The 25582-nt window shown below is 44.2% G+C and overlaps 2 long non-coding RNA genes across 5 annotated transcripts; both read right to left on the reverse strand.

Annotated features, from left to right (window-relative positions):
* Positions 1–8739: 8739 nt before the first annotated feature.
* Positions 8740–17166, reverse strand: LOC149997380 (uncharacterized). Of its 4 annotated transcripts, XR_016514314.1 has the most exons (9): positions 16647–17166; positions 15733–15920; positions 14879–14947; positions 13330–13482; positions 12806–12869; positions 12470–12526; positions 12179–12281; positions 10801–10893; positions 8740–8820 (listed from the first exon to the last, which is right to left on the reverse strand). It is a non-coding gene; the product is annotated as an uncharacterized LOC149997380 (long non-coding RNA). The 4 variants fall into 4 exon arrangements; XR_016514317.1 differs by lacking the exon at positions 12470–12526; XR_016514315.1 differs by lacking the exons at positions 8740–8820; positions 10801–10893 and adding an exon at positions 11228–11288 and having other exon boundaries at positions 16647–17164.
* A 1533-nt stretch (positions 17167–18699) lies between these two features.
* On the reverse strand, positions 18700–20999 carry LOC149997381 (uncharacterized). Its single transcript, XR_016514338.1, has 3 exons — positions 20501–20999; positions 20254–20336; positions 18700–18805 (listed from the first exon to the last, which is right to left on the reverse strand). It is a non-coding gene; the product is annotated as an uncharacterized LOC149997381 (long non-coding RNA).
* Between the last annotated feature and the right edge of the window lie 4583 nt (positions 21000–25582).

A 25582-nucleotide genomic window follows, 5' to 3' on the forward strand; every position in this document is an offset into this window, starting at 1 on the left:
CCTATGTGGTTCAGTTGGTTGGAGCACTATCCTGTGCCCAGTCAGGGTCCATACACAGGATATGGTTTTGTTCCACAGTTGGGCCATGTACCAGTAAGCAGCCAACTGATGATTCTCTCTCTGTCTCTCTCCCTTGCTCTCTCTGAAAGCAATGAAAAAAATGTTCTTGCATGAGGATTAAAAACAGAGGTACTGATATTTAATATATATTTTCATTTTTAATAATTTACTATTTTTCATAAGTTGTAGAACAAATAACTTACAAAAGAGACAAAGAATGAGCTGGATAGTACTTTTCTCTTTGCCTCAGTCTAGATCAACCCCACCTGAGTGGAGCAGGTTCCACATTTTTTATCCCTAACTTGTATATGTGTGTCTCTCTTTCTAAAGTGTCTGTGATTTCTCCCATAAACAATTTTGAACCCATGATGGATACGGTGTGCTATGAATGCAATCCTTAAAACCCTCACAAAGGGATCATTATGCACATTATTTCTGCAAAATAATTCCATCAGAAGGGCGTCGGAAGAAGGGTAAGAGGGTCGAAGGGGGTCAATTTCACCATGATGGAGGTAAGTGGAATTACTGTGTAGTGCGTACACTATTTGAATCCTAATGCAGAAATATATGGAATCTTAAAGACGCATTTTACCACAATACCGTTCAATCGCCAAATCAATACATTATAGTAGAATGTGAAGAGTAAAGCAGGAGAAAACTTTCTTAAAAGTAAAAGGCTCTGTGCTCACTGTTTAGAAGACCATGCGGGAGAAGCCTTGGCAAATGCTCCTCCTTGTCCTTTGAAAATCCACCGACTTTCCCTGTTTCCCCAGGTACACAGTCCTTAAAACCCTCCAAATGTTCTCAAATGACCAGAGGATCCCTAAGTGTCCCACACAGGGATGGAGGAAGTGGGCGGCAAACCACACGGTAGCCCCTGCTCTGCCCTCCACCACGCCACCCTTCCCCAGAGGCCAGGGCTTCCCCTCCTTCGCTGTAAAACCAGGTCCCAGACTCATTGGGCAACTGTCCCGTGGGCCACCCAAGTCAGAACCCCAGTAAAATAAACAACATCTCAAGCCACTGCTACCTCTGGGCTTCACGTTACCGACCAGGGATGTTGCCATTTATCCGGGCGGCCCACGTGGCTTTCCTCTCCCCTGCGCTGCCACAAGCAGGCGAAAGCCCAGGCCAGTGGCTGAAGGAAGGCACCGCACCAGGACTGGGACCCTCAGCCCCAGCAGCCCTGAGGAGCAAGGGACTGGCTCGCAGTGGCCTGCACTCGCGCCAACCCGGGGAGGGCCGGTGGCCTGCGGGCTGCGCCTCCGTCGGCTTTGGGCCCCCACAAGCCACAGTCCTTGGAGGCCTGGAGGGCTCCGTGATGAAGTGTTCCGCCCGCGAACTGCAGCGGGGTGCTGCCGCGCACCCTACCCCACCCACCGCCCGGTGCCGTCGCGCGGGAACGAGGTCACGGGCAGGCCGGGCGCGCGGCAGAGCATCTGGTCTCCGCGGGCGGGCGCAGGCACGCGCTCCGCTCCGCTCTCTGCTCGTATGGGCCGCCCAGGAGCCTTTAGTGGTGAGCGCTTGCGAAAGCTGTTCGCACATGCGCCCGCAAAGGGTTGTGTGACGCTCGCTGCTGGTAGCGCTGGGGCTTGGCCAGCGCCGCGCGGCGCCCCTAAGTTGGCGAAGTCACAGCACATCCACGGGTCCCCTACTTGACTGCAACACTCCTCCGCTCCCCCCGCCCCGCCCCAGGGCCCGCACACTTGTGCACAGTACACTGCTGCCTCCCCCCAAACGGCCCCACACCATCCGCCAGGGAGAGGCGGACCCCCAGGGGTCTGAGCAGGGGTCAGCCCTGGGCCTGCAGTCACTCCCCCAAGTCCAGGAAGCCAAGGATCGGGAAGCTGTCAGGATGGAGCCCAGACTCGGGGTGCAGCTAAGTGAAAGCCCAGCGGGCGCGAGGAGGGCCTTGCTCTGGCGCAGTCCACTTCTTGTCGGGGTCCGGGTCCTCCTTGCTCCAGAGGAACGGTCGCCTCCACCGCCGCTGCAGCCTCCACTCTCTGACTAGGCCTCGTCGTCCGCCTCAGGCAGCCGTGGGCTTGGCCTCGGTCTCTTCCGCCCGCCGCAGCACCGCCCCGCAGGACTGTGCCCAGGGCTTCTGTCACCGCTCCTGCCCTCCTGCTGAGCGCCCCTCTCCCTGCGCAGGGTCCGCCGCCCTGTGTGCGCTCCAGCCACTGTCTTGAGAAGGTCATAGTCTCGTGGTGGAGAGAGGTGCGCAGATCAGTGACTGTAGACGGCATAGAATGACCGGTGCCATGGTATGGATGCGGGTACACACACATGCACACTCTCACACACTCAGACCCAGGCACACACTCATACTCTGGGGAAGGAGAGGAAGTTAATCTCTGTCTTCAAGGTGCTTTCAGTCTAGTGGGAGAGATTGCAGAAATAACTACACCCTGCGACGTGCTGAAAGGAAACAGCCTCGCTGGCGGGCGGGGACAGACCTTCCCCTCTCCACTTAGCAGCTCAGGGTGTCAGTCTCTCCACGTCCTGCCCTCCCTTGTTGTCCTTCATCTCCTAGGTGTAGCCTTCTGGGGAAGATGTCGCGTGGTCTCAGTGTGCGTTTATCTAATTACTAGTGATGCGCGGCATCATTTCACATATTGTCCATTTTTGTATCTTTTAGGAAAAAAATGCCTATTTACATCCTTTGCCATTTTTAAATGGATTCATTTATCATTTTATTTTTGAGCTGTAATAGTTCATAAAAGATTCTGGGTTACTATCTCTTTATCATATACTTGCTTTGCAAACTTATTCTCCTATGCCCTAGGTTGTTTTACTTTATTGATGGTGTCCTTTGAATCATTTTTTTAAACTTTTGATAAAGTCCAAATTTATCTCTTTTTTTCCTTGTTTTGATTCTGTCTTTGGTGTTTTATCTGAGGAACCATTACCCACTCTAAGGTCATAGTTTTACACCCATGATTGATTGGATCTTAAGATCAGTGAAGATCTCGAAGCTCCATGTGACCCCTCATTCTGTCCTGGTCTGTGGTCGGCCTACTCCCACAGAGATCAGTAGGATGTGATGGGAAGAGCTCTTCCCAGGAGACAGGAAATGAGTGCTTTACTTGGGGCTCCATGTTTCCTGGGGGTGCTCCTGGGGCTGGCAACTTTCCTCTCAGGCCCCCTGGCCCCTTGTGTGTGTGGTGGGAAGAGGGAGGGGTTAACACAGATGGTCAGAAAAGTCCTTTCCAACCCTCCAAGTACTCTGTCACAAGTGAGGTATTCCAGCTGAGGGACCCAAAACCCTGAAGCTTCCCTCTGGATGGTCCAAAATGGGGACCCGGCAGCTTCTGCTCCCTGGGATCTCTGCAGGACAGCCAGCATATCTTCAATGATGAAAATACACTAGTGACAAAATATAGGAGAGCGCAGCTCCCTCTTTTTGCCACTGAAACTTACCAGAAGGTCATATGATCTTTGTGGCGGAAAGGAAATATCCACCCAAGAACATAGCCAAAGTTCTGAAGGTGACTTTACAGACAACTCTGGGAGACCAACAGATGCACAAGATTTTAAGTCCTAGCCTGAGCAGCAAACTTGAGGCCTGGTTTTCTCTGGATAACACCACTGGATTAGAAAACCCCCATCAAATCTGGACCCAGAAAGAGAACTAAGGAAGTGGACACCAAAATGACCAATGGAAATCTCCAGAAACCAGCAATGGCTGGCACCGACCTGAACAGACACTTCTCCAAAGAGGACATACGGATGGCCAAAGACGTATGGAAAGATGGTCATTGTCACTAATCATCAGAAAAATGCAAGTTAAAACCACAACGAGCTATCACCTCACACCTGTCAGAATGGCTACCATCACTAAATCAGCAAACGAGTGCTGACAAGGATGTAGAGAAAAGGGGATTTTCGGGCACTGCTGGCGGGGATGCAGACTGGTGCAGCCGCTACGGAAAACAGTGTGCAGTCTTTCAAAAAATTATACATGAAACTGCCTTATGACCCTGTGCTTTCACTTCTGAGACTATATCCAAAGAAACCCAAAATGCAAATTATTTACAATAACCAAGATTCGGAAGCAGCCCACATGCCCATCAATAGATGAGTGGTTAAAAAACAAGTAGTACGTTTATACAATGGAATACTACTTGGCTGTAGAAAGAAAAGAAAGAGAGACAGAGAGAGAGAGAGAGAGAGAGAGACAGACAGAGAGAGAGAGAGAGAGAGAGAGAGTGAATGAGAGAAAGAAAGAAAGAAATGAAGAGAAAAAAAGGAAATCTTACCTATTGTGACAGCACGGATGGACCTGGAGGGTATTATGCTGAGTGAAATAAGCCAGTCATTAAAGACAAATACCGTATGATGTCACTGATATGTGGACTCTAATGAACAAAGTAAACGAAATAGAAACAGACTCATAGATACAGAGAACGGACTGAGAACTCTCAGGAAGGGGGCAGGTTGGGAGGCTGGGTTCAAAAGGAGAAGGGATTAATTAAGCAAGAACAAACAAACAGAAGGGCACAGACAACAGAACAGTGATGCCGGAGGGAAAGGGGGTGGGGAGGCAGAGGAGGGCAAGAGGGGACCCACGGGGGTGAGAGGAGTCCTGACTTCCATGGTGAGCACAGAACAAGCAGTGCAGGCGACGTATTATGAAACCTGTGTGGTTTCATTAACCAATGTCATCCCAATAAACTCAATTTTCCTGAAAAAAGGAACAAAAGGGAAAAAGAAAAAAGGAACGTGCGGCATACAAACTTCACATCTGAGATGACGGGATCTTGGTATCTGTCACATTCCAACACGTATCTTTTAGACACTGGAAATGTCAACTAGGTCACTCTCTAGGTCCAAAGAACATTCATTTGCCTTTCTGTCGTGGGACAGTGAAGGAGAACGAGCAGACAGTTCAGACTATCCGAGACGCAGCGCACCGGGCCGGTTCTGAGTAGCAGGCTTCCCAGCTCACACGGCACGCTGAGTTGCAGGTCTGACCCAGACGGAGCCGCATAAGGGCTGCCTGTGCCTGCCCCGCTTCACTGCTGTTGCCCTGGGAACCAGCACCGTGCTTGGCACACAGAACACGCACACACTTGAATAACGTGAATGAGTCTTAGCATATGTTTGTTTTAGAAATATTTATTCAAAAACAGGTCACAGAATAGTAAAGAAATACATACAATAGTACTTAAAGACATCACTACAAAACATATCACTTCATTAAGGTGCAATTAAAATATTCCAAACAGGACATATCTATTATTTCAAGCCAGTATAACAGGTTTTACATTTCTTAAACCTAGCTTACTTAAGTCTTTAACAAGTCCAAAGTTTTTTCTCTATGCGATTATTTGCTTTAGCCCATACCTACATTTTTAGCTTTTCAAGTTAGGAATACTCCATGGACTTGTATGATCGATTTACTATATTGTGGCCTTCATATCCTTACTTTAGTTTTCCAAGTTTTACTTTCCCCAGGTGTAAACTGAAATAACGCTGCTAATCTTGCAAAAGATGCTGCATATAATGCACATCAGGTACTCGCATACAACAGATATTCTGTAACTAATGTTTTATAAACCTAAGCACTGCTCATCTGTTCTTGATAAATTCCTGTCCTATTTATGTCCAGACAGTGTTCCAGCTTGTCAAAATCTTTTAGAATTCTAATTTCCTTACCTATAATTCCCCTACCTCTGTTATCTGTATATAGGGTAAACTTTTCAAAGCCATTAGTAAGAATATTTGAACGGGACAGAAGCCTCATAGTACACTATTAAAGGCTGAAGAGTCAGTTCACAATGTTAGTCAAAGCTCTTTGGATACATCTATTAGCAAGAATTAGTTACAAATTCATTTACCTATACTATCATCTAACTGATCACTTTTTATTCATTCATGAAGATTTCAAGGCTCTCTTAACTAAAGACATTCTAAGTTGAATACATTCCTTTGATTCACTAATCTTTGGTATATAATGGTAGTTTTATTACGAGTGAAGTCAGCCTAGAAGAAGAAGATATACCAAGATGAGTTTGCAAGTGGAAAGCAAAAATAATATTAAGAACAGCTCTCCAGAAACCAAACCAAGAAATTTATAATCTACAAAGTGCTAGAGATTGTTTGAGAAGGGGGAGGAAGATGGGGAGCTAAGAGCTGAGTGAGTGCTTGCTATTGGCAAGAGACAGAAACGCTAACCCTTCCAAAGAGAAACAACTATTTACATAAACTGGTTACCTAAACAATACGAGGAAAGTTCAACCACCCGTTTCTTAATCTCTGCAGCAGAAATGAACATCTTCCTAAGGGTGGAAGAGGAATTCTATTCACCAATAGCTAAGACTGTAGTTTTACTTGTTATCTGATGACAGTATGGAGACAGGAAAAGTGTCCCATTTCTAGCTGTGGAGCAAACTTGATAGCTCAACTCTTCCTCTGCAACAAAACACAGAGATGCTGAAGAAGATGTAAGAACAATCTATTACATGAAGAGGAGAACTTACAAGAAAGTAAGGGGACATCCTGAGGGCCAAAATGGAAGGAAACTGAAAAGTAGACACATAAGCTGTGAGCTGACATTCTAGCTCTCCTAGCTGGCCTGGCACAATTTGCCCATCTCATCACCAACCTGTGGGTTTCAGCTTGAACAAGGTATAAGAGAACTCATGTAACCTTGGCCTTGCAAAAGGCAGCAGGTGGGAATTAAATGCCCCTCCCCCGAAGCCCTCCATAAACAGGAGGCAAATCGCGGATGACCCCTCAGTGAAAGGGAAGTCAAGAGAACACTCTGCCACTAGGACAGGCAGGTGATGAGGAAAAGTGTCTGTCCTGGCCTTGGGGGGTCTCCACATTCCTCTTGAGGTCTGGAAACTCCGAAGCTGAGAAATTAAAATAATAGCGGTCCTTTGTCAGTAACAGCCCTGGGAATAGGACATAAGTTGACACAAAACTTATACAGAAGGCACTATTCTTAACACGTCACTCAAGAGTAGTACAGAGAAAGCCCTGCTGAAAATGAGCTCCTCTTTCAAAACTACAAAATACCCGCATAAACAGTCTACCAGGTATGAGAATCAACACATACAGACAACAGGAAATTGTTTTAATAGAATTATTAGAGACACTATAAAATGAGCATGTATAAAGTGACCACTGATGTAAAAGGAACTGAAAAGTTAAGAAAACAACTAGACACCCTGAAACAACAGGCAGATCTGAAGAATGATATGCAGCTAGAAATTAACAGCAACCCAATGAATAATTTTAGGAGGTTATATGAACAGCTGAGAAGCTAATTCATGACTAGAAAACAGAGAAAAAGGCATCACCCAAAGAGAAGTAATAGGAAACACAGAGAGCTTAAAAGATAAAGAGAAAAGAATGAGTAGGTCCAACATATTTTTTAAAACTAGTAACCATACTATCTGTGTCTTTGAAATGTGTTCTCCACACCATAACTCTTTATTCAGTAACCTTGCATGATTTTGCTATTGAAAATCCAAACATACTTCTTAAACACTAACTTGCTTTCAACATTGCTTATTTTTAAGGTACTTTGACCATGATATATAGAGATGGTTACTATTTTGAAGGGGCTTTCTTCCTTTTACATATGTATATTAAATATCTTTCATTCACACATAAAATCTGGGAAACAGATTGTAAGGAAAGGCCACCTCTAAGCCAGCAGGACATTTGCTGTACTCATCCTAGAAGAAAAGCTGCCAGTGACGCTCTTGCTTTCTTGCTGCCTCTGTTTCAGCTGAAGCGTCAAGTTAGACATTCTACTGAAAATGATCGTGTGTACTTGAGAAGAAAAACAAATAGCTGTTTAGCCAAGAAACGGAGCATGAATGACAATTATGTCTGAAGGGCGCAAGAAGAGATGTTCCTTGAGACCCTCAAAGCATGTCTAAGTGACCAAAGCGAGAAGTTCACATTTTAAAAAAAAAAACACAGTAGCTAGTTTGCTTAGTTAAGGAGTAATACCATATATTCAACGTATGTGAGTGGGTTAGAGATAAAGGCCAGCGTATAATTTCCGAAGATTGAATTCAAGAGTGATTCATATGCTGAATATCACACGCAAGTTTTCCACCCTGGGAAAGGTCGGCGGAGGTCTTGGGGGTCCATGGCCTGTTGTAGGAGTAAATTGGCTCGTCCACCCACACTGAGCACAGCTCCTTCCTCCACTCCTTTGAGCTTCTCTTGTATTCTCATCAAGAGATCCTCAGGAACTTTGTTGAAACTCTGGCCAGTCTCACTAATGACAAGAACACAAAGGCGTTAATGAGGCAGATCATTTCAAAGGGCCTCGGGAATAGGGAAATCTGAACAACTGACGGCTCTTCCTAAAATGCTGCTCACCGGAGACTGTTTGCATTCCTGGTCATCTGCATTCAGAGTGAAGTGGAGCTCAGTTTCATCCCCAGCCTCTGCTGTGAATACAAAGCTTTCGAAGGGTTCATGGTCCAGTCAAACACAGGATCATACGTGAGGACCTAGAAAGGAGAACATACGTGTTCGAAGAACAAAATGCACCTTGCTGACGTATTTAGTAACAGTAGGAACCGTGTTATAAAACTAGCAGAGGCCAGGCATGTGGTAGTTGACTGGGGGAGGGACAGACTTACTGCATGCACAAGCTTCATGTTTCTTTGTGGAGGAACCTACAGTGTACGAGGCTCCGGGCTTCTCACCCCATTCTGAATGAATTCCTTCCCGGGTCACGGTTGGGGGCAGTGACATCCCTTGACTCGTGTTTCCTCATGTGGTGAAACTGATCTATTAAAAGGAGAAAAGCACTAGTCACTTTCCTCCTTCTCTCTCCCTGTGCTGGGTGAGGGCGTTTACATTGCAGGCCCAATTCTCACGCACGACGCTAGGCTAGGCTGGCTATGACTTTCACAGCACTGGCAACCCTGCTGACCTCACTCCCGAGTCTTGTTCTCCAAGAGCTTTAATAGCAGCAACCTGACATTTTGCTCTCTATCCTATTCCCATTCCCAAGGCTCTTCTGTGGTTTTTTTTTTTTTTTTTTTCCTCTCTTTTTTCCCCCTCAATTAGTTCCAACTTTAAGTGAAGAGAAAAAGGTCTAACTTATTGAAAGCTCCTCAAAACACAAGACCTCGTGCCGTGGTTGGCATCTTAAGTTATACATGGAGAAACATTTTAATACCAAAATAACTGGTATGGCCAGAGCAAGTGGCTTTACATCACAAGTTTTAGTAAGGGAGGTCGTGAGGGATTGATGACCTTGACAATTCCGAACAGCTAACTGCCTCTGCTGTTTATAAGCACCAACATTTTTTAAAACGTATCTTAGCAAGTGCTTACCACACAGGTCTTAATAAAAACTGAAGACTCAATGCTAGGTATGAGGGACGTTGCAGGATCCTCCAGCATTATAAAGTTAAGAACACTTTTTTACTGATGGTTTTACTGCGTTTCCCAGCAGGTCTTCGGGCTGAGACTGGACAATGTATTTAGCATTACATGTTTAATGCACTGAATCAGCAGTACCAAAATCTGGTGTCTGTTTATGCGGTTCTGAGTGTCCTCCAGGCCCATTAAAAAGTGTGGCGGGACCGACTGTGAATATAAGTGGTTTGTCCACAAGTTCAGGGCCCCTATGTGATTTCAAGTTGAGCACTGACATGGCTTTAGATTTCAGAGATCCAAACCAGTTTCACCGCCAAAGGAAGGAATCTTTTACTAATCCACTAATGAAAAGGAATGAAGGCCTCTATTATAAAGAGACTCTATGGTCTTCTTGGGTTGGAGTAGAGAAACAACACACAGTATTTCCAACCCAAGGACTTGTGTTAGGAATCATATACGCAAACTCTAAAATCAAGAAGGAAGTGATTTAAAAAACATACTGCGGTCTTACCTGTTAGAACAGAAGTGGCTGAGAGAAGACAATACAGGAAGAGAGGCAGATTAAGCTGGAGCAGGGTGTCTCAGTCCCGGCGCTGTGCACCTTTTGGGGCTGAACTGTAGGGATGGTGAAAGCTGAAGTTCCAAAAGGAAGGCCAGCTCGCTTGGCCAGGATCAGGTATTTGCAAGGTCTTGTCTGACCGAATACGAGGGCTGGAGCCGCGCTGGCTGGAAACAGCAGGAGCAGGGGACATCCTGACTACTAGGTTAGAGCAGGAGCTACTTGTGAGATTCAACACGCCGCCTACAGCTTTCTCAGGGGTTTCTCATCAGTTTCGTTTCTTAGAAGTTTCACTTGTTAGTTTTCCCTCCTGACTGCTGATGTCAGTAGCTGATGTACTGTAACGTTATAAATAAACTTGGTGGACTCAGGCCTGTGTCACTGTCTCTCCATCCGAGGGCAACGGGCCACCTGACCCCCGCTTTGCATTCATCTTGCGTCTTGTGTCTGCGTTTTTCTTTGAATCTCCAGGTCGACACACTCTCTGGCCCCTTAGGTCCGACATCGCGCTGCGTGGGCCGCGGCACTGGGCCCTTCATAGTTGCGAGGGCGGCCCTGTACACGGGACGTTTAGCGGCCTCCCTGGCCGAAACCGGCTAAATGTCGAGCGTATCCTCTTCACCCCTCTGCCCCTTTCTGAACATCAAAAATGTCTTTAGACACTGCCAGCTACCCTCTAGGAGACAGAACTGCCCTTGGCTGAGAACCTTATCTGCTTAGTGGAGCTGATTAACATATTGGAGGACCCAGCGGTCTGTTATGAAGAAAGAGCGATCATGAAGGCCGGAGGAGACAAAGGTGCTGAGAGGGGCAGGGAAGCACACCTGGGCCAAGGCGCTCCTAGAGAGGGGTCTGGTGAGCAAGGAGATGTTTGAGCTGCTATTCCATCAGAGACAGTGGCTGGGGCCCAGTGAAACCTAAGAGAGGAGAAGCAATGAATTACAAGAGAGGGGCCTGGACTGGCATCTGCAGGACCGGGACCCCTGCTGCCACTGAGAAGCACCCTCCTAAAGCCGAAGATGCACAGCCTTCAACTGGCAAACTACTTGGAACGATTGGGACAATCAAATGATTTCGGGAAATTTGAACATTCACGGATGGAAGATCGGGTACCTCAGTGTCAAATATACAAATCACGAGACGGTGACCTCTTCAGTGACACGGGTATTGCAGGTGGAGATGCAAGTCACTTCCCAGGCTCACAGCCCTCCCGCAGTTTCCATCTCACTCGGCAGAACCTGAAGTCCTTACACTGCTGCAGGAACCCCTCGGGGACCTGGCCGCTCTCGCTTCTCTCACTTATACCCTGTGACTATCGAAAAGAATGAAGCTCAGGAGCAGTCTGACATTTGACTACTAACTCTTCTGAGTCCTGGAAGAAACGACCCTCTGCCAGCAGGTGTTCACTCAGCACAAGGCTCCCAAAGGAAGCCCAGGTCTACCCAGGCGTGAAAGACCCTTCTGCCTCAGAGTGAGCAGAGCAAACTATTGGGGAATCTTTTAAACTTCTTTGGATCTTAAATTAATTGGAGAACTTTGGCCTTTTTACCTTAAACACAAAAAGGCAAGACAATTTGACTTTAGACCTTCATTTCTACATTACGGAGACATCCAGGTTATCGTTGACTCTGACTGCAGAGTCGATGGCAAACTGTAATCAGTGTGTGTAGTAACATAACAGATGGAGAAAAGAGGGAATGCGTTTTATTCCGTCTTGCGAACAGCATGGCCTCATTGTTTAAATGGCCAACACACCATTGGGGTCCTTTTCAGCACCCCCTTTCTAGCAAAAATCTATAACGCCACCAGCACTGCAGAGACCTATAATGAAGCCTTCGGTTCATAAGGGTGGACACAGGACCGTCCTAACAGACTGTTCCTTTCACTCCACACAGGATGCAGCCTGATCAGAGGCTTAGTGGTTAATGCCATTGAATTAAAGACAGCGATTCTCAGCTCTGGCAGCACAGTGGGAGAGCGTTTAAAACATGTCGATATTCCTGACACATCCCTAAACATTTGGTTTGCATTTGGTCAGCGTCGATATTTTTTAAAGACAGTACAGGGGACACTGAAGTCCAGCCAGGCCCAGCCCCACCAGCCTGAAGGAACGAAAACCGCGAGGATGTAAGTGAGCCTGCCCATCCTCCACCTCCCACGTTTTCCTGAGGAGGAAGACTCCTCACCTCTTGCCGCACATACCTTTTCCCAGGATGGTCAATGGCTGCCTTAGGGACACAGTTCCTGCTGGGTAGAGCCAGGGTCAGAAACACCGGAAATTTCAGGACTGCCTTCCCTTTCTGCCCTGTTGAACACGAGACAGAGAGCCTAATGGAGTGTGTGTGACCTGCAGGTTCAAACCCCCGCTGGGTGACCGTCCCAAGGCTAGAACAGCAGAGAGGCCCAGACGCAAGCCAGTCTGGCCCTCACTCCTCAGCACCGACTAACCATGCTGACTCTGACGCCCATGTGTCTGACGACCTGGTTCCGAACCCGGCCGGGGGAAGAGGAGATAACCTGAATCCTCTCAGTGCTGCAACGGACTCCATTCTGAAGACAATGAATACCAAAGAAGGGTCTGAGATGCCGACGTGCTGATTTACGTACCAAAGACCAGAGACTGCTTGCTCTGCTCTAACACCGTGAGAGACCCGAGGGAACTGCAGGCATTCCACACCAGTCTTTACTGATGTGTGCAAGCCCGCCCTCCCGCTGCTGGGCACCGGCCCACCACATTAAAGGGAAGCACTGTTCCTCAAAGCAGTGTCTTGTTGACAAGACACAGTCCATCGGGTAGAGGAATAAAGAGTTCCTTGCAATATACTTCACCTCTACAGTGGTTACCAGGGTCTCCCGAGAGCTCCTCTTCACCTCCGTGGTTTTCTCACAGCACCTACAACCACATTATAAATATGGCTTTTGTTACACCCCAGTGTTTTCCACATCTGTCTGTCTGTCTAGCTAGCTAGCTAGCTTCATGTGTGGCATACTCAGACCATTCTTGATAATAACTTCCAAAGTCATATCTCAAAGAGTGTAGTACTTGGCAGAGTGGGCTTTCAGTAGAATTTCTGAAATCAGTACAAATATATGTCTACATGAAACAGAACAGAGAACCCAGAGAGGAACCCACATTATACGGCTACTTCAGCCATAGCCGAGGAGGCAAGGGTACACGACGGGGAAGGAGAGCCTCTTCGATGGTGTTGGGAGAACTGGACAGATACACGTGAGAAACGAACACTGGACAACGTTTTTACACCGTACACAATCATAAACTCAAAATGCATTAAAGACTTAAATGTACGACCTAAGAACCATTAAAACTCCTAGAAGAAAACATAGGCAGTTACCTCTTTGACATCAGCCCTAGCAATATTTTCTTCAGACGTGTCTCCCCACGCAACAGCAACAGTAGCCGTTAGATGGACCTAACGGGTGTTATACCAGTGAAAGAAGTCAGACAAGAAAGACGTGTACGCTAGGATTGCACTTCTAAGTGGGATCTAAAACAAAAAACAAAACCAACAAAAGAAATCAGAAACAGACGCACAGATGCAGAGAACAGGCTAATGGTTGCCGTCGTGTGGGGGTGGGGGATAAAGGAAAAGGTGAAAGGGATTAAGAGATACAAACTTTCCGTTATCAAATAAAGAAGTCACAGGGATGTAATATACAACACAGGGAATACAGTCAATAACCTTGTAATAATTTTGTATGGTGACCTATGGCTACTAGATGATGGTCAATCTAGTATGGTATATAAATGTCGGATCCTTATGTCGTCCAGCACCTGAAAGTAATGTAAGATGTTATGTCAACTATACATTAATTAAAATATCTGCAAATATAATGATACAATACTACAACATATTTCTTTCAGTCATTCATGATGGTAATTATTAGTTTACTTTGACTAGACTCTCTGGCTGGTTTGGCTCAGTGGATTGAGCGTCGGCCTGCGAGCTAAGTGTCGCTGGTTCGATCTTCCAGTCAGGGCACATCAGAGAAGGAAAACTCTGACTCCAAAAAACCTCCGCTGCCTTGTGCGGCATACCTCTTCAGGGGAAAGGCTAAGGGAGTAAACCCCGACAGAAAATCCGGAGCCGGAGTCCCTAAGGCGGTTTGACGTTGTAGTCAACACCGGCAACTCCTGCGGCGCACCTGAAGCCAAGCTGTATTGACTCCGTCTTTCCCTTGGATCCTTCAGCTGCGAAGAGAGGGGGGGGTCTGCTGCATGGGCAACAGCAGACCCTCCATATCACCCTGCCCAGGCTCTGTAGCTTCAGCTTCACTGGAGAGGACACTCCAGCGTCATCGCAAGATGTCGATTCAACACGGGAGGAGACAGATACCGTGTCACTCCCGAGTCGGACTGCACAGCCATTTTTGGTGGTGCAGATAGACTCTTAAGAAGCTACACCATCGTCTCTCGAGACGGACGGCTGCCGCCGCCGCCGACGACGACTAGACTCTGCCCCATTAAAAGCTGAGTATAGAGACCTATGGTGGGAAAGCTACAGGGAACTGCACATTTCTTGTAGCAGACATTCGAGGTGGACCATAAGCTCCTTTGGGAAGGCATATGAGCCCGACTGTGAGCGCCCGATAGGAGTTTCAGCAGTAAAAAGAAGAGTTAGCTAGAACAGAGGTATTAAAGGCAAAGGTGGGAGGCTTCCAGAAGAAGTTGGGAAGGACAGTCCATAGGATATACTGGAGGAGGTCCCAGGTTATCTGAAAGAAGGGGAAATGATTATGATTTTCACCCAGGGTCTGGCCCTTAGTACTGGCAAAGCACTGAGATGTAATTCTAGCAATGAATTCTATAACCTATAGAAATTGACTATCCAAATAACTGTGGCATCAAAAATCATCGTCTTTACCTTACGTTACATCACTTACCTTCCGAATATGCCTTCAACACCAGTAATGCCCATCCCATCCACAGTATCTCTGGAGAGTCTAAAAGGACTGTTTCGGGAGCAAGAAGAAGTTTGTCCTGTTTCAAAGCAACCTCTAAGTGAAAATTACAGTGAGGTTCGGAGGCTCCATAGCTAACTGACTTTCTTCCCAACTGGCACAAAAACTTTGCAGAGGCACCAAATGACTCGTCACCCGGATCCCCTCAGTACTACAGCGCACACTAGTTTATTCTCTTTCTGCTCTGCCTGACTTCCTCATCCCTACCACTGTTTAGAAGGTGCACCTCCAATAAAACACACATGAACTACTTCTGGACAGAATTAGAGAAATCTTGATTAAAAGGTGATTTCAAAAATGAAGTAGTTGCAGGTAGAATTAAAAATGCAGAGGACCTATATATAAAGTCATTTTATAGTCATAAAATCCTTCATCTCTTTCCAAGGTAATTCAATGTTACTCTCTTTTATAAACCATTTGTGCGGATTATACGGTATAGTTTCTAATTTCCGAAAACTACACCTGCTTAGAAATCTTAAATTCCACATTCTAATCAAACCTCTTCTCCCGCACACTTATTAAACAGTCTCCAGGCTCATCGACAGTTTGAGTCTGTTGGCCTCGCCTCCTTCTCTGCTCAGCTCAGAGCACAGACGGCACGGCTGACTGCTCTCACTGTACCTGAGAAAGCCATGCCCCGCCGCACCTCTCATTTCAAACTCAAACTTGAACTACTCATGTCTTTTGTATTTAAAATACAGAGGTTTCAGTGACAACCAAAAACGGAGGACTAGCACTGAACTACAGCCCCATTCAGCAGATGCCACACCCCCGACCTGCGGCTGCTCCGTGGCTCAGGCCCTGGTTTAGAAACGAAGACCCCGGGGCTCAGGACACGGTGCAGCTTTGGGTCAGAGCAGGCGATGGTCAGCACGGCTCACAGCGCGTCTGCAGGTGACCTGCCCCTGCTCGGTGGCCGCATTCCGTCTGAGGGCCGGGCTGAGCACCGTAAGGTAGTTACATGCTTAAAAAAAAAATTACATTAGATAATGACATAATATACTCCTGCTGCATTACTATTTAAAAGGAAATAAAGGGCTTGATGATACTTTTTGTTTGCTTAAAGGAACACAACGAGAAGTCTCATTCTTATCTCAAAGTAGTAAGGATTTAAAGGGGAAGCTCTGATTCTGAACAGAAAAAGCAATATCATTATTAAAGCATGGGGAGAAAGATACTGATAAGTGAGGGCATATAACCAAAAACTACAGCAGCTTATAGTCATCGTACAGACCCAACAAGAAGAGGGATGGATTACGGGCAAGGCATTCTATGGAGGAAATGGAAGCCTTTTCACTTTTAACTCCAAGGGCACAGTGAGTAACTGACCCCATTTTAAAACACTTTTGACCCTAAAAACTCTCAGCTATTCAGTTAAAGGACTTGCTTCTCTACAATTCTCTGCAACAGATGATTACGATTACCCAGAGAAATCAAATAATGAAGTCGGTGCAGTCATTTATTATCAGTCGCACCAAAGGATATCAAGTGAAAAAGTGGACGGGGTTGAAGCTATTAGATAAAAATTAAGTTTTCGATCATTTGTGAATTGTGATCATCAGGATCTTCAGATCTGTAATTACAGTACTGCTAGTGATCTTAGAGAGATTAACATATGGGTTCCAAAATTAATATATCCCCACAGAAAGTAACATAGCCAGAAGTGAACACTCATTCTTTAGACACATACCACTCTGAGTCTTCCACTGAGTGGCATCAAAGTTTGCTAAGATCATAGAAGTATCACAAAGGGCCTTAATACTTCTCAATAGCTGAGGTCTCCTACTCCGGATGGTACATAATATTTTGTTTTCAGCCTAGATGCGAACCAAATAACAAAAATCAAAAGAGAAAGCAATGCATGCAAACAAACTAAACTTCAAATTTTCAGTTATAATAAAAAAAGAAATGAAAAGAGTGTATGTACACATGTAGACAACAAAGCACTATAATCCCTCAGATCCAAACAAAACAGTCCCTTTAGGAATGAAATATATAAAGATGTAATAATTTGGAAATGGCTGTATTTTAAATCTACTTTTTATTTGTTCAGTGCTTTGAGGAAAATAAAATGTGAAATGTCATTGGTATCTTCTTTGCATTTATTGAGACTGAATACAATGTATTCCAGAGGGGGGAAAATTTTTTTTCATTTACAAAAGAAATTCACTGTAAAAATTCCATAAAAGCACAAAGCAGAAGAAGGCCCGGGGGGTGGGAAGCCACCTGTGATCATATCATTTTAACTGTTTTTCGAATCCCCCAATCTAGCATTTTGGGTACTTTCCAATGGCAACGGCAATGGCCATGGCAATGGCAATGGCAAAGAAATAGGAAAAGACTGACCAGAATTCTCTCCTTAGAAAACCGGATCATTAAAGCTATCTGAGAAGAACCCTGTGTACATGAATCTATGTGAACTAGGAGTATTAAGAAGTATACGTGACCCATGACATGGACAGATTGGTGTCAAAGCTCTTAAAGCACAAGGTAGAATATTAGGTTGAAATAGCCAACTTGCCTTCATCATGCCATTGACTTCAGAAACACCAGAACGTTCAAGCCAGAGGGAACAAGGATGAAAGGTGCCCATAGCATGCCCTTCTTCACTTAACAGGCACCGATGTCAGTCTCAAGTGCTTTACATGAGAAACGACACGACCTTCTGGCAGTGCACAAAGAGCACACCCACCCAGCTCCAGCTCTCGCGGAACACTGACTGCGTATTTGGCATTGAATTATTACAGGACAACAGAGAAGCCACCAGATGGTAGAGAAGTAAAAAATCACACTCGATATATAACAACATAAATTAAAAAGGCAGAAAAAGGTGAAATTCTAAAGATTATAAAAAAAGGAACTTATAAAAACCACAATGAGATACCACCTCACACCTGTCAGAATGGCCATTATCAACAAATCAACAAGCAACAAGTGCTGGCGAGGATGTGGAGAAACGGGAACCCTGGTGCACTGTTGGTGGGAATGCAGACTGGTGCAGCCACTATGGAGAACAGTATGGAATTACCTCAAAAGATTAAAAATGGAACTGCCTTTTGAACCAGCGACTCCACTACTAGGATTATACCCGAAGAATCTTGAAACATCAATTCAAAAGAACTTATGCACCCCTATGTTCATTGCAGCCCTGTTTACAATAGCTAAGTGCTGGAAACAGCCTAAGTGCCCATCTGTAGATGAGTGGATCAAAAAACTGTGGTACATTTACACAATGGAATACTATGTAGCAGAAAGAAAGAAGGCACTCCTGCCATTTGTGACAACATGAATGGAACTAGAGAGAATTATGCTTAGTGAAATAAGCCAGGCAAAGAAAGAAAAATACCATATGATATCACCTAATACAGGAAACTAAAGAACAACACAAACAAAGGAACTAAATAGAACAAAGACCAGAATAGCAGTCAATTGGGGGGAGGGGAGAGGGAGAGAAGGGGGATAAGTAAGGGAAGGGTTTAGTCAAAGAACCTGTATAAAAGACTCATGGACATGGACAACGCGGAAGGATATGATTGCGGGAGAGGGGGTGGGTTGGGTGAGGGAGAGAAATTAGGGGAAAAGGGGACAACTGTAATTGAAAAATCAAAATAAAAAAAAGGAACTTACTTTTTTTTTTATGTTATTCCTCGTGTTTATTGTTTTTCACTTTTTGTCTTGAAATGAGTTGGCGCAGCCCTGACGAACCGGTGCGGCGAGTCGTGTGGCCATCGTCCCGCAAAGTGAAAGGTCATCTGTTCCATTCGCGGTCAGGTTCAGTCCCCAGGCGGGTGGCATTCCAGAGGCAATGGGTCGATGGTTCTCTCCCTCTCTCCTTCCTCTCGTCTCTCTCTAAAAATAAATGGAAGTCTTTACAAACCAAGTTTGTGCATTTCAAAAGCTTTCGTAGGCAACCCAAGACAAAGTAGGCATTTACTTAACTTTATTCCCTACTTACACTAAAATAAACAGACCAAAGGCAGGCCTGAATAAAAGACTTCATTATATCAATTATATTGCTTAAGAGAGTTATATTAATTATGACTCTCTTTCGTACTGGATCCCAACACCTATCCCTTTTCATCTCCCATACCAACAAATCGGAAAAGCAAAACACAACAAAGAGATAACACCCATAGAGTCTACAAGGAGCTTAGGACCAAGGCATAATTCAATGCCCTGGGTTCTGTGGGTGGGTATATACACAGTCAGTGTACATCTGTGCATCTTGTCACTTAGAGACACTCGGTTACCTGTCGCCGGTCTGCATGTTCTCTTCCCTCACAAGGCCCACTCCCTCTTTTACATTCCTCAGGAGAGTCTGTTTGTTTTCAAATCCTGAGGGTTTCCTGCATTGTCCTTTTCACCGCTCTGGCACTGACTATCTGAGAACCATGCTAGTGAGAGAAATGCCTTCAGCTTGCCATTTCCTTTGGCTTTTACTTCTGACACTGTTGACAGATGTCCCCCATGGTCCCCAGCCTGGCCCACCTGCACCCAGCCCTCGCTCCCCCTCCCCTGGCCTTCCCCACACTATTGCCTGTGACGGGCTGGGCACATCGCTGCTTTCTCCATCATCACTTACAGCCGGTGCCACCGCCTTCGGGAAAACGCAGTCATTTGCGCCATATTTACAGGTGCCAGAGGCATCTAATCACTCAGCTCAAAGGACTACTGACACCAATGCTGAACTCGTTTACGTGTCAGCTCAGTCATAGGAAGTACGGCATTTTCTTCACTTTGCAAAACGACTCTGATGCTGACAGTCTACACCTGTCAAGAGCCGTGCACAAACAAAGGGCTCTGTACCATTTCGAGATCATCACATTATGCTTTTCATGTTACACTGACTTAGTGAGGTAACTGTTTCCAAAAGTAGTGAAACCAAGGAACTAAGAGGGAGAAACAAGAAGGTGAAACCGGGTTGGGACCCCGAACCCTAACGGTTCTTGTGCAGCAGTTGGGACAACAGATGAAGAGCAAAGGCAGACGTGCGCATCCCTCAATCAGCTAATTTGGTAGACATAGGAATGGAGACATTATCAGAAACTGTTTGCTGAAAGAACAGCTGCCGGTTCAAAGCCAGAGGAGAGCACATAGGAGCTCATTTTCCAAATATGCTCCTTCTTTTGTAGCATGCTGTTTCACTGTGCCCCAAAGATGCACAGAGCTAGAGCAGTAATAACATACGGAAAGGTGAAATCATACCTCCTTTGCTTTTGAAACGAGTTTGGCCTTGATGGAGAGATAAAGTGTGTTCGCGCTCAACAACGGTCTTAAGGGCTGCGAGAAAGCCTTACCTTTTCTAGATGGCTCTTCCTGACGACCGCGGGCTTTTCTAAGCAGGTTTCTGCTACCCGGTCTCCACGAAGCCTCACGCAGTCTGTGGAGGTAAGTTTTAGGTTGGGATCACTGTGTGCACGAAAAGCAAACTCTTACGATGTCTCACTCACTATTGGGACTATACAAAAGTCTCCTAGGGCAGTGAAGCCGGTTCCACTCAGGGGCATAAAAGTTTGCTAAGATCATGGAAGCATCACAAAGTACCTCAATCCTTCTGACCGGCTGAGGTCTTCTACTCCTGTCGGTGCGTATTACTTTGCTTGCAGCTCCCACTCGATCCAATGAAAAACAAACAAAACCAAAACAATGCATGAGAAAATATCCAACAATTCAACTTTTTCAATTATAATAACTATAGAAAGAAAAAAGATTCTATGCCTACATGTATCTACAAAAGGATTATAATTCCTAAGATGCAAACAAAACAGTCTATGAAGGAAAAAGGTAAAGGGGTAATAATCTCGGCATGGCTAACCTTTAAATCTACTTTTTATTTCCTCTGTTCTGTGAGGAAAAAATGGGAAATATTATCGGTACCTCCTGCGCTTTGAGAACCAGCCTGCACACGGACCCGCGGCTTTGACCCCAGTCGTAGGGGGCACACGTTTAGCTTGCAGGTTCTGTCTGGTTCAGCTGCCTGCCTCGCGCAACCAGCGGAGGTTTTCTTTCACATCATGTTTCTCTCCCTCTCTTTCTCCCTGCCTTTGCCCCTCTCTAAAGAAACAAAATGTTTAAAATATGAAACCTTAAAACGTAACAAATAACAAACAAAATATAATAAAAGTGGTGCCCTGCGATGCTCTCTGAAGCTCCATCATCGGCTCTTCATGCTGCTCTACTCGTCTTCAAAGAGCCTTCAGTCGTTCACGGCTTATCCTTGGACGTGCGTCATAAATACTTGCTGAGAGAAAGAGAAAAACAGCAAATAACATACAAGGGAGCTCCGATAAGGCTATCAACTGATTTCTCAACAGAAACATTACAAGCCAGAAGGGAATGGTCAAAAATATTTCAAGCAATGAAAAACAAAGGCCTACAACCAAGAATACTCTACCCAGCAAGGCTCTCATTCAAAATAGAAGGTGAAATAAGGAGTTTCTCAGACAAAGGAAGACTGAAAGAATACATCTCCACAAAACCAGCATTGCAAGAGATGCTAAAGGGAGTGTTCTAAGAAAAAAGAAGAAAAGAACAAGAGAGGAGAGGAACAGAGGTACAAAGGGAAATGAATAAATACACGTCAATAATAACCTTAAATGTAAATGGATTAAATGCTCCAATTAAAAGACATAGGGTAACGGAATGGATAAGAAAACAGGACCCACATGTTTGCTGTCTACAAGAAACACACCTGAAAACAAAAGATTTACACAGACTGAAAGTAAAGGGATATAAAAAAATATTCCAAGCAAACGGACCGGAAAAAAAAGCCGGTGTAGCAGTCCTCATATCAGACAAAACGGATTTCAAAGCAAGGACAATAAAAAGAGACAAAGAAGGACATTTCATAATACTTAAAGGAACAATCCATCAAGAAGATATGACTTTGATAAACATATATGCACCCAACATAGGAGCACCCAAATACATAAAGCAAATACTAGAAGACCACAAAAAGGATATCAACAACAACACACTCATAGTAGGGGACTTCAACACTCCATTATCAACAATAGACAGATCATCAAAGCAAAGAAACACCAAGGATATACAGGCATTGAACAATACACTAAACCACATGGATCTAACTGATATATATAGAACTTTTCACCCCAAAGAAGCAAAATATACATTCTTTTCAAGTGCACATGGGACATTTTCAAAGATAGACCACATGATAGGTCACAAAACAAGCCTCAACAAATTCAAGAAAATTGAAATCATATCAAGCATCTTTTCAGATCACAATGCCTTGAAACTAGAAATGAACCTCAGAGAAAAAAATCAAAGACACCCAAACTCATGGAGATTGAATAACATGCTATTAAATAATGAATGGGTTAACAATGACATCAAAGAAGAAATCAAGCAATTTCTAGGACCTAATGATAATGAGCACACAACAGCCCAAAATCTGTGGGACACAGCAAAAGCAGTCCTGAGAGAGAAGTTCATAGCAATACAGGCATATCTGAAAAGGCTAGAAGAATCTCAAAGAAAAAACCTAACCACAATGCTACAAGAACTAGAACAACAACAACAAACAAAGCCTAGGGCAAGAAGAAGGAATGAAATCATCAAGATCAGAGCAGAACTAAATGACATGGAGACTAAACAAACAATCCAAAAGATCAACAAAACTAGGAGCTGGTTCTTTGAAAAAATAAACAAAATCGACAAGCTTCTAGCCAGTCTAATCAAGAAAAAAAGAGAGAAGACACAAATAAACAAAATCAGAAATGAAAGAGGAGAAATCACGACTGATACCTCAGAAATACAAATGATAGTTAGAAATTACTTCAGACAACTGTATGACAAGAAATTTGACAATCTAGAAGAAATGGACAAATTTCTAGAAACACACAACCTTCTAAAACTGAATCAAGAAGAAGTGGAAAGTCTCAACAAACCAATAACAAAAAAGGAAATTGAAACAGTAATCCAAAATCTCCCTGTACACAAAAGCCCTGGCTGGACCGGATGGCTTCACAGGCGAATTCTACAAAACATTCAGGGAAGAACTAACTCCTATCCTCCTCAAACTGTTCCAAAAAATCCAAGAAAAGGGGAAAATCACAAACTCTTTCTATGAAGCCAGTATTACCCTAATCCCCAAACCAGGTCAAGACACAACAAAGAAAGAAAACTACAGGCCAATATCACTGAGGAACATTGATGCTAAAATCCTCAATAAAATATTGGCAAACAGGATCCAGCAATACATCAAAAAGATCATACATCATGATCAAGTGGGCTTCATTCCAGGGATGCAAGGATGGTTTCATATTTGCAAATCAATAAATATAATACATCACCTAAACAGAATGAAAGACAAAAATCACATGGTCATATCGATAGATGCAGAAAAAGCATCTGATAGAGTACAATACCCATTTATGATGAAAACACTCAGCAAAATGGGAATAAAGGGAGCATATCTTAACATAATTAAGGCTATATATGAGAAGCCTGAGGCCAACATCATACTCAATGGACAAAAACTGAAAGCATTCCCCCTGAACTCAGGAACTAGACAAGGCTGTCCACTCTCTCCACTCCTTTTCAACATAGTGTTGGAAGTCCTAGCCACAGCAATCAGACAAGACAAAGAAATAAAAGGCATCCAAATTGGGAAAGAGGAAGTAAAACTTTCATTATATGCAGATGACATGACAGTATACATAGGAAATCCTATAAACTCCACTAAAAGACTATTCGATATAATAAGTGAATTTGGCAAAATCGCAGGGTACCAAATAAATATACAGAAATCTAAGGCATTTCTGTACACCAACAATAAAATAGCAGAGACAGAGACAAAAAAGAAAATACCATTTACTATAGCAACAAGAAACATAAAGTACCTAGGAGGAAACTTAACCAAAGAGATAAAAGACCTGTACTCTGAAAATTACATAACATTGAAGAAAGAAATTAAGGAAGAAACAAATAAATGGAGGCAAATACCATGTTCTTGGATGGGAAGAATCAACATCATCAAAATGGCCATACTACCCAAAGCAATTTACAGATTCAACGCAATCCCTATTAAAATACCAATGACATATTTCACAGACCTAGAACAAATACTCCATAAATTCATATGGAACCAAAAAAGACCCCGAATAGCAAAAGCAATCTTGAGACAGAAGAACACAGCAGGAGGAATCACCACACCAGATATCAAACAATACTACAAAGCCACTGTAATCAAAACAGTCTGGTACTGGCATAAGAACAGACATATAGATCAATGGAACAGAATAGAGAGTCCAGAAATAAACCCAGGCCTCTATGGTCAACTAATATTTGATAAAGGAGGAAGGAACATAAAACGGAGTGAGAAGAGCCTCTTTAACAAATGGTGCTGGGAGAACTGGATAGGGACCTGCAAAAAAATGAAACTAGACCACCAACTTACACCACACACGAGAATAAACTCAAGATGGATCAAAGACTTAAATGTAAGCCGTGACACCATAAAAGTCCTAGAGGAAAACATAGGCAAGAAAATATCAGATATCTCACGTAACAATCTCTTCACGGATACATCTCCTAAAGCAAGAGAAATAAAGGAAAAAATAAATAAATGGGATTACATCAAACCAAAGAGTTTCTGCTCAGCAAAAGAAAACATCAGCAAGATGAAAAGGAAACCAACCATATGGGAAAACATATTTGCCAATGACATCACAGACAGGGGACTGATTTCCAAAACATATAAAGAGCTGATACGACTCAACATCAAGAAAACAAACAACCCAATTAAAAAATGGGCAAAGGACCTGAACAAACACTTCTCCGAAGAGGACATATAGAAGGTCCACAGACACATGAAAAAATGCTCAACATCATTGGCCATCAGGGAGATGCAAATAAAAACCACAATGAGATACCACCTTACACCTGTCAGAATGGCCATCATCAACAAATCAACAAGCAACAAGTGCTGGCGAGGATGCGGAGAAACGGGAACCCTACTGCACTGTTGGTGGGAATGCAGACTGGTGCAGCCACTATGGAGAACAGTATGGAATTACCTCAAAAGATTAAAAATGGAACTGCCTTTTGAACCAGCGACTCCACTACTAGGATTATACCCGAAGAATCTCGAAACACCAATTCAAAAGAACCTGTGCACCCCTATGTTCATTGCAGCCCTGTTTACAATAGCTAAGTGCTGGAAACAACCTAAGTGCCCATCTGTAGATGAGTGGATCAGAAAACTGTGGTACATCTACACAATGGAATACTATGTAGCAGAAAGAAAGAAGGAACTCCTGCCATTTGCGACAACATGGATGGAACTAGAGAGAATTATGCTTAGTGAAATAAGCCAGGCAAGGAAAAGAAAAATACCATATGATATCACCCAATACAGGAAACTCAAGAACAACACAAACAAAGGAACTAAATAGAACAAAGAGCAGAATAGCAGTCAATAGGGGGGTGGGGAGAGGGAGAGAAGGGGGATAAGTAAGGGAAGGGTTTAGTCAAAGAACCTGTATAAAAGACTCATGGACATGGACAACGGGGAGGGATATGATTGCGGGAGAGGGGGTGGGTTGGGTGGGGGAGAGAAATTAGGGGAAAAGGGGACAACTGTAACTGAAAAACCAAAATTTT

The sequence above is a fragment of the Furipterus horrens genome, unplaced genomic scaffold, assembly GCF_987537825.1.
Source record: "Furipterus horrens unplaced genomic scaffold, mFurHor1.1.pri manual_scaffold_11, whole genome shotgun sequence".
Classification (NCBI taxonomy): Eukaryota; Metazoa; Chordata; class Mammalia; order Chiroptera; family Furipteridae; genus Furipterus; species Furipterus horrens.